Source organism: Pseudopodoces humilis, chromosome 8 (genome assembly GCF_049639895.1).
Source record: "Pseudopodoces humilis isolate 2021_Gansu_Grassland_sample_001 chromosome 8, ASM4963989v1, whole genome shotgun sequence".
NCBI classification, from domain to species: Eukaryota; Metazoa; Chordata; class Aves; order Passeriformes; family Paridae; genus Pseudopodoces; species Pseudopodoces humilis.
Window position 1 is genome coordinate 26,345,443 of NC_142207.1, and position 8,974 is coordinate 26,354,416.

Consider the following 8,974-nt stretch of genomic DNA (forward strand, 5'->3'; position numbering starts at 1 on the left):
TGTTGCCAGTTTCACTTTTGTATTTATTTACTTTCAACCTTCAATCCCCTCAACTTTGGAGAAGTTGCATTTAGCAAAAGGAAAAGCTACCACCCCTATAGCTCTGCTCTCATAACTGCTGAAGCTCTCACATTTCCAGCAACAAAAGGGTGAAAGGGGTGTTAAATGGGGGCAAAGAGAAGCATGGACCCTGAACTAAATGTTGAACAGAAAGAGGGAGGAAGTTGTAGGCAGGAGAGAGAGGATCTGAGGAGTGAGAGGAGGAGAAAAAAAGTTACAGGAGAAAAATTAAAATGCATTTTGATTTAACAAAAAGGAGGGTGCTAAAATCAGATCTCTGATATGAACCACGCTGACAGGGACACTGGCTTGGAAGTTTCACAATGCTCATAGTAGGTCCCTGGGACAGGCTGGCAGATAGTCCTCAACTCCAAAGGAAACAGAAAGTCTCAAGTTTTTCTTGGCTTAACCAAAAGTTGTAAAGCATATTCTTCCTGCCCTCCACTCGTATCCAGAGCTCCCCTGCGTACTTTGTTGATGAAATCTCTCACCCCAATTCAGGAGATAGCATTTGCTAAACATGCTCTGCCTTGCTACCAGAAGAGCTTCTGACCTTGTCCTGTCTTCTACTTAGTGTTCGGCAAATACTTATCTGTACTCACTGTGACCTCCAGCCAGCTGGGTAAAAAGCTTTGGAGCCAAACATGTGCACAAATAATTCCAGGGGCAGCTGTTACTACTGGATTATCTCTTCCTGTGGTTTCTACAGATAGAAATAGTTAATACATGTTGCAGTTTACAGTCCCTTCCCCTTTAGCAGACCAAGGACCATCCTCCTTCAACTCAGGGCCATTAAACCCATCTCAACAATGAGGGCCTTCAATCTGGTACTCTCCTGTGTTGCCAGATGTATTCTATCACATGAAACATAGCCCACAACAGTCAAAATCACAAATCACAGCCCTGCCATCTTTAGCCAAGAAGGTCGCCATTTAATCACTCTTCTCAAGTTATGTGTAACAGAGGCCATCCTGTGTGTATCCAAACACAGCACCCCCTCTCTCCAACCCCTCCAGCCTCCCACAGCCCAGACATGAGGTGTTTTTTCACCCTGACGCATTGAGGTCCACGCCTGCTCAGAGTTCATTCAACCCGAAGAGCAGCAATGACTCGCTTCCAAAAAATGAGACTATTATGGCTAGAGACCATTATGAAAGCCTGCATGAAGCTGAGACCAGATGTGTCTGTGGATGACTCCAAATACTGCTTAGAGCAAAGCTCTGGATTGTTTTGGTTTTGTTTTTTAAACAAAACAGGATTGACAGAATCTCCTCTGTAACAAGAAAGATTTTCTGATGTTTTTCTGCACTGCTGTTACAGGTGTGTGGCTGGGCTGGGAGCTCACACCCACTGACAGTGACCACAGCAGCTCTTAGAAGTGCATGAAGACATGGAAGGAGCCCTTATGTGATAGGATGGAAGAGATGGGGATGCCAGCCCATCTAAGTTCAGCTCCAAGAATCAGCTCGTGGTCGTTGGGACCACATTATCCTTTCAGCAGGATGTTCTGTACGAGCCCCTGGAAGTGAGAGCGATAACATGGCTCTGATCGCTTTTTGCTTTTAAAGCAAACCTTTCATCAGAGGAACCTCAAAGCAACTTGCCAGCAAGAACGGGCACAACCTCACACTGTGCCTGTGAGATAAGCGAAGGATGGAATAGATTAACTGCTTAAAAGCACACAGCAGCTCTGTGGGATGAAGGAAAAATAAGAAAAAAGCCTTATATATATACATACACGTTTGAAACCATACAGGGTTTTATGGAGAGGCAGCCTGGAAGGCTGCCAGGATACTGAAATTGCCACCCCTGCACAACCACGAATACCATGGAAACCAGTGGGGCACTGGCAGGCAGGAAAGGAAATAAGCTGAAAAACGGCTTTCCATGAAATACAGCCAGGCTGGGACACTGCTCCCCTCCTGAGTGAGGGAGGCCTACGTGCCTAACCACCAGTGTTGCTGCCAGTGGGAGCTGGGCTCCAGGAGAGAGTCATTCCCAGTAATTTCCCGGCCTGGGGTAACGCTTTACTGGCGGCGGCCAGTGGCTGACAGCAAAAGGAGGGATGGCTGAAAACTGCTACATCATGTCAGCTGTGGTATGGAAGTAATGGAAACCCAGAGTGCCAGGTAAAGCTTCAACACATGCTGGGAAGTATAGGAAGATCAAAGTCAGTTGACATCTGAATGAGGACAGGGAAGGAACATGTATGTGCAAGCTCCTGCCTGCCCTGTCTGGTGAGGCACGATTAAAAGGCATGAAACACTCATCAGTTTTCCCTCAAAACACTAAGAAAGCTCAAAAAAGGATTCCTTTAACCTGAACAAAAGTAAGTAAAGGAGAGAGGCCTGGAAAACAAAGCCAAAAATAACAAATGAAACTGAATATAACAGGAATAACAGAAATAAACAAACCCAGACAAGCAGTGGAGGAGGAATGAACACACTGTTAATCTGTCAAGTACACGGTGCCCACATCAAACTACACAGTAAGCCCAGAGAAATACCCAGCCTCTCGGCTGGGCACGGGCACCTGCTTGTTACCAAACAGCACTCATCCCTTAAAAAGTTGTACTCCTGGTAAGCCAAGGGAGGAGGAATTCAAACATAGAACAGCTGTACTCATTCAAAATACTGCTAAGAGGAACAGCGGCATCTTATGAGTAAGCTGGATATGGCGCAACCAGCACCAGGCTTGAGCAAAAATAGCCCAGTGGAGATGAGAGGCGAAAAGAGACACCAGTACACAGCTCTTCCTCTGGCTCTCAGCAACTGAAGGATGCAGATGTGATTTCCTACACAGCCCAGACTGAATAAAGGCAGGGGGACATTTCTACAGGAAGGCAAAGAGGACTGAAAAACCAGAGAAGCAGCAGAGCAGCATTTCTGCTACTCTAAAATGCACAGAGCTACAGGCCTTCCAGTAGCCACAGAGGAGGGCTGGAAGGGGATGGGAGCATTGCCATGGCTGGCCCTGATAAGGCTCTATCTAGGAACAGGCGAGGGCTGTGCTCATGGCCTGACTGAGAAACGGGTCTGGAGGAGTGCGAGAACAACAGGATAACATCAGGCACTTCTCACACGGCTGAAGGACCGCCACTGGTCATCAGGAGACAAGTGCAGATGGGAGACTTTAAAGCGGTGCCAGAAAAAACAAGCTACAGCCAGGGTCGAGGAACATGGGATCCAACTCCTAGTTGTCAGCAGTTGTGGTGTATACATTGCTGGAAACAGATGCAGTGCCAGGAAAATCCAACTCCCAGCATGAAAAGAATAACTTAGGAATGATAATGAGAGAAGCCAAAGCAACTGTGACTGTGAATTAGTGATTACATAAAAGTTTTTATCTTAAAGTTATGTTAGGCCAAATTCTGAAGTAATTTTTTCAGCCAAGAATGCTCCCTTGAGACCCTGTGATTTGGCCACAAATTGCTACATCTTTAAAAAAATAGAAGAAAAAAAAAGCGCACAACAAAACAAAGGTTTCCTCTTTATGCTGGCTGGAAATACATAGCAGGCAATAGCTTTGACTGGCATCAAACACTTCTCCGGTAGGTAGCTGAAGTCCTCTGCTTTATGCCACCATCCAGCATCACTGTGAGGGACAGGCCAGTCTTCAGGTTTTGTTCCCTTATGTGGCTGCCACCCATGGAAGTGGGAACTGTGGCTGTTTGGTATGAAGACAAGTACATGCTATTCAAGCTCTCTGAAACAAGTGAGGTACAATCCACATCACAATTCCTCCCACTTGGACCTATCAAAGCTACTCCTGAAAAACTGAACATACAGTAGCCTGGGTACTGCCATAAGGAAACATAGCAATCATTGCTGCCCACCATGTGCTGTAAAGCAATAAAAGTTTATTTTCAAAGTAGCTGATCTGGGTAAAAAACTACCAATATCTCAGTGGCAGGCTCGCAAGAACAGCAAAAGGATTCTCTCTATCCCATTCCATGGGCAGTACTGGGCTCAGCAGCAGCTCTGGGCTTCACACCTGGAAGTCTCAGTGTAGTTTCAAGTGGGGCATCTGCAAATCCCAGAGCCCAGTAACTCCCAAAGAGATGCAGCCACAATGAGACACCTCTCTCCTCCCAGAACCTCTCCCCATTCCAGTTGGAGACTCATCACATGCACAAAACTTCCCCGCTCATTCTTTCAACTGGGCTTACCAGGAATAATATGCTGCCAACCTGCAATTGCTAAGGAGGTATCAAAAATAACATGAGAAAGTGAATATTTGGAGCAGGAGGCACACCCTTGCCATGACAGATGACCAGCTGTAAAAGCCCTTATAAAAACAAGGGAAATGTGTTCAAATACCTGTTGTAAAATCTGAAGCTTGAATGCTGTGCAGCCAAAAATCCTGGAAATAGTTCTTTCAAATCATGCAAACACTTTGGAGATTCTGAGAGAAGAACTAGCTGGAAATAGTTTTAGATAAAAGAACCTTTCATGCCAGCTGGCAAAAGGCAAACAGATGGATCAGATAGTTGGATAGATGGGGCTTAAAGCCACTTTTGTCTCAGCAGTGGGCTGGGCTTGTGTATGCAATGTCTGAAGGCAGCATATCTCATTATCTGACCCTTAAATGTTGGCTTTATGAAATCATATCAGATGAAGCTGCAGCCTTCAAAAGCATCTCTCAGCCTGGCAGGACTCTTGCCTTCCTCCCAGCAGCACCTTCAGCAGGCCTGGGGCTGGCTTGGTGCTCATGCCAGCCTCTCAGGTTCTCCCCTGCTCAGAGCACCAGTCCACGTTCTGTCAAAGCTCAGGAAGTTTTGTTATGGTGGAGGGAGTTTCACAAATACTTGGTCAAAACTCTTATGTTCCCACAGTGCAACAGCAGCAGGATAACTCCAAAGGGTGAGAAATGAAGGATGCTGTGAAGGCTGAAGGGAAATCCCCCAAACTGTGTTTGATATGTTTAACAAAAACTCACTGAAAGTAGGATGTGATCCACACAAAACAAACCAGGGCAAGTATTCTGTATTTTCTATAGCCTGTGCAGCTTGAGTAAAGGTGATGTTTAGTTTTAGCTGTGCTTTTGATGTATGAATCTAAAAAGACCAAACTGAGCCACCTCAGAAGGGGAATTACACCTTGTTTGATGGGGATGGCCCTGAGCCATGGGTTTGCATGAGCAGTTTCCTTAGAGCCAGCCACCTGCTCCTCACCCCTTTTGTGCTTTTCTCATAGGGTGACTCTGATGGGGGGTAGGGCTGTCCCTAGTAATGGCAGCTCATTGCCTGTGATGTTTGTCACAAATTGCAAGGACCACAGCCCACACAGGCTCCCTCCAGCATCTCATCCCCTGGGACTTCAGATGGTCACTGCCAATGTGACATCCCAGTTCTGCTGGATCACCAGCCAAAGCAAACCAGGGTCTCTCTGCAGCATCTCAACAGGTGTGAAGAGATTACAGAAATCTGGAAAGACTGAAATAAGTACATGGACCAGGAACAGTTTAACTTTCTTTTAGAAATGTGGTTTTTGCTGTATTTGAACTATGCATCCCTGAAGATTTCATGTCAAAATGGAATTGTGAAATGAATATTAAATGTTTATCGAGAAATTCACAGTTGAAAGTGGTCTGCAATGACAGATCAAAAAAGAAATCTCCTCTGTGCCATTTCTATTCTCATTTTTTCATGACACATTAGTTCATCCAGAAGGACTTTAATACTCATCTTTATAGATATTTTTGCTTTTCACATCAGATATTAAACTTTGCCATCTTGTTCAAGAAGACTCTGAGTTACCAAAGACAGGGCAGGATTACACCATCAGAGTTGCAACATTGAAGCCCTGGCATGACTAATCCCCATGTAAATGGAAAAAGACCAAAGATGGGCAGTGTTTGCAGTGGGTAGGTGCAGATCCAGACAGTTTCCTCCAGCCCACAGGTGCATGGGAAGCATGTCCCATCCGCACAGGAACAGCCTTGAGTCTCTGCCACCCTCTTCCTTGGCTGCCTTTCTAGGGACAGTGGCACACGTGGCCCTGTGGGTGGCCCTGTGGGCACAGCGGGGCTTGCCTCATGGCTGTCCCCCTCACATCAGGACAGTGGCTTAGGATAAAGGGGTTGCTCCCAGGAAGAATGTTGGATTCTTCGTTTGCTTTCATGAGCAAGTTCATGGGAAAAATTCACCATTGCATAAAGCATAAAACCACTTTTTAACTGTGTCCTTTGAAAGACATGCAAAACTAACTTCCATGTACAAATGCCACCTGAGAGAGCACACAGACTTTGTGGTCCATCTTAGAGAAGTAGCTTCCAGAAGAAGACATCACCAAGCTGGCTTCTCTTTCCTGTAGGCATCATCTTGTGATGATTCACAGAGCCCAGCTGAAGGGCAGTGATGATGTGTCTATGTGATGCAATGGCAGAGCTGTGTCAGATCCAACACCAGAGCACTACTTCTCAGAGTAAGGACACCCATTTTTTGCTTGGCAGAACCAGTCTAGCCAAAACCTAGTACAAAGCTGGCCCAAACCCTTCCCCAGCAGAGAGCAGGGCTGGCTGATACAGGCTGCCATGAGGGTCACTGTGGGCCCCTGTCTCTCTCAGTCTGAATTCATTAATTAAGGGGAAGATGAGGACAGGACTTGATGTTTCAAGGGACTTGCCCTCACAGGGCAGCATTTCTTGTGGTTTCTGACATTGAGCTGACAGCACAGGGACCAGAAAAAAGAAATATGAATTAAAAATAGGAAAGAAGAAAGATCTGCATCTTTTGCAGGCATGAAACTTGACTATGGGTAGGCAAAACAGTTCATTGCAGCAATTTCTGAAGGTCAGGGCATCATGAGGGGACGACAATCAGCAGCTGACAGCCAAAGGAAACCCAGATGTTTAAGTTGCATGTGGAGCAAATTTGATTGAGAAATCACAGAAAGAGCACAGATTCTGTTATTCTACATCCAGATTTATTTTTTTTAGGTTAAAAATGCACTTGAAGCTCTTTTTTTGCAGCTTTGACCTCAGCAAACAGCAGTTGTTCAACTGTCAGTGTCAGAGTTGTGAGGTCCAGTGTTTTATTCAACTCTCATGCTAGCTGATATTTCTGACAGCTTGGAGACTCACATGAATAAATCAGCATTTCAGGTATTAACAGCCTAAGTTTCTATGCATTCTGCTAAAACAAAGGAAAATAAACTGTTCCTACAAACACGTAGCCAAACCCCAGAGACTGCTACCTGAAAAAACAGTCTTTTTTTGTTTTGGTTTGGGTTTTTTTTGTTGTTGTTGGTTTGGTTTTGGGTTGGTTTTTTTTTTTTGTTTGATGATACGGTGTGGGACATAACAAATCTTGTTTCTTAATGCCTGGAGTTACTTTTAGATTACACCCTAGATTGTACCTTCAGATTGCACAGGTACATTTGGACTGTGCTGTTACATTGTCACAGGCTCTGGTGTCCACAGTACCTGCACTTGTGACACACTGCAGCACCACAGGGTGTTGGAGGATCATCCACCACCACTGGCATCCAATCAAACCTTGTGCAAAACCTTCCCCAGGACCCACAGGAGATGTGCCTGCTCTCATTGCCTGTTGATAGAAATCGTCAGGAGTCTCCAGGAAATGGCAGTCAGAAAGGGCTGGAGGCAGCAACAAAGTAAAAATAAATCCCAGCCTAGCATATCAGAAGATATTTAGTATAAAGGAATATTTACATGTCCTGCTTTGTGCTTTAGGCACAGCATTTGATAAAAGTAGTCTTCTCAGCCTTTTTCATTGGCAAAACGATGCACATCAGTTGGACCTTGGAAACAAAAGGTGAACAGTCTGGTAAAATGGATGCCTGGCTCCTGAACAAGGCTCTGACCCTCACTCCAGAACAAATATGGTGAGCATTTGCCTGTACGACTGGGGCCATTTACCGGCACCTTTCAAGGCAAACAGAAAGATCACCATTGGCCACAATTAGAGCTGGATACAGATGAAATGCTGCACCCAGCAACTCAATTTTCTACTGATTTTTCAAGAGATAATAAGCTTTTACAAACCTTTGGAGAACGAAGAGTTTCACTAAGACTTTCACTTGCAGCTCCACTGACTTCACCATCCTGCCCCAGCAATATAAACAAAGCAAATTACCTGAGACTTGCAGACTACCCAAGCCAGGACAGCACAGTCTTCCTATTTCTACATAAGAGGAAATATTTCCTGGTTTGGAAGGTGTGGTCAGGCAAAAGGAACAGCTCCTTTTCTTTAATTAATTTTGTCGCTATTTTTATCTGCACTTTCTTTCATAGTTTCAGGTGCACTAGTTACCAGGAATATTTGCTTCAAGGCATAAGCAGTTACAGTTCTCAATCTGCCTTCTCTCCCAAAATAAGTGTAAGGCTCTTTCCCATAGATGCTCCAGAGCAGATCTATTTTGATCACCAAAATATTAAACCTACAAACTCAGGGGAGGGAAAAGAAAAAAAGTCAAAAATAAAAGGCTTTTCAAATCAAGCAAATAAGCCAAGGAGGAAAAAATAGGCTCAGTCATTTCTCCTACCCATTTAATTAATGGCATTCCAGTTCAGAAACGGCACGCGCAGAGCGAACCTCTCCGAGTGCCTGTTTGGAGCCGAGCTCCTGCAGCTGCCCCACTCTGCCCTCCCTGCTGGGCCGTGGCTCTGCCGTGCCTGCCAGGGGCCAGGGCTGGCGGTGCCCGAGGCAGGGCTGCGTGTGGGGCCCTGCTCCCCACCCGGGCCTTGCTCCAGCCAAGTGTTTGAGCAGGCACATACCCTAGTGAAAGGAGCAGGACTGGTTGTGCTTCGAGATAAGATTGTCTGCCAGGGCTTTGTTGAAGGCAGCCTTGCAGATGCAGGAAGGAAAACAAGCTGTAAAGATGGCAAAAGGAGAAGGAAAAAAATGCCCCAAGGGAAGCAGCACTGGCAGGAGACAAAGAGCTCCTCCTCA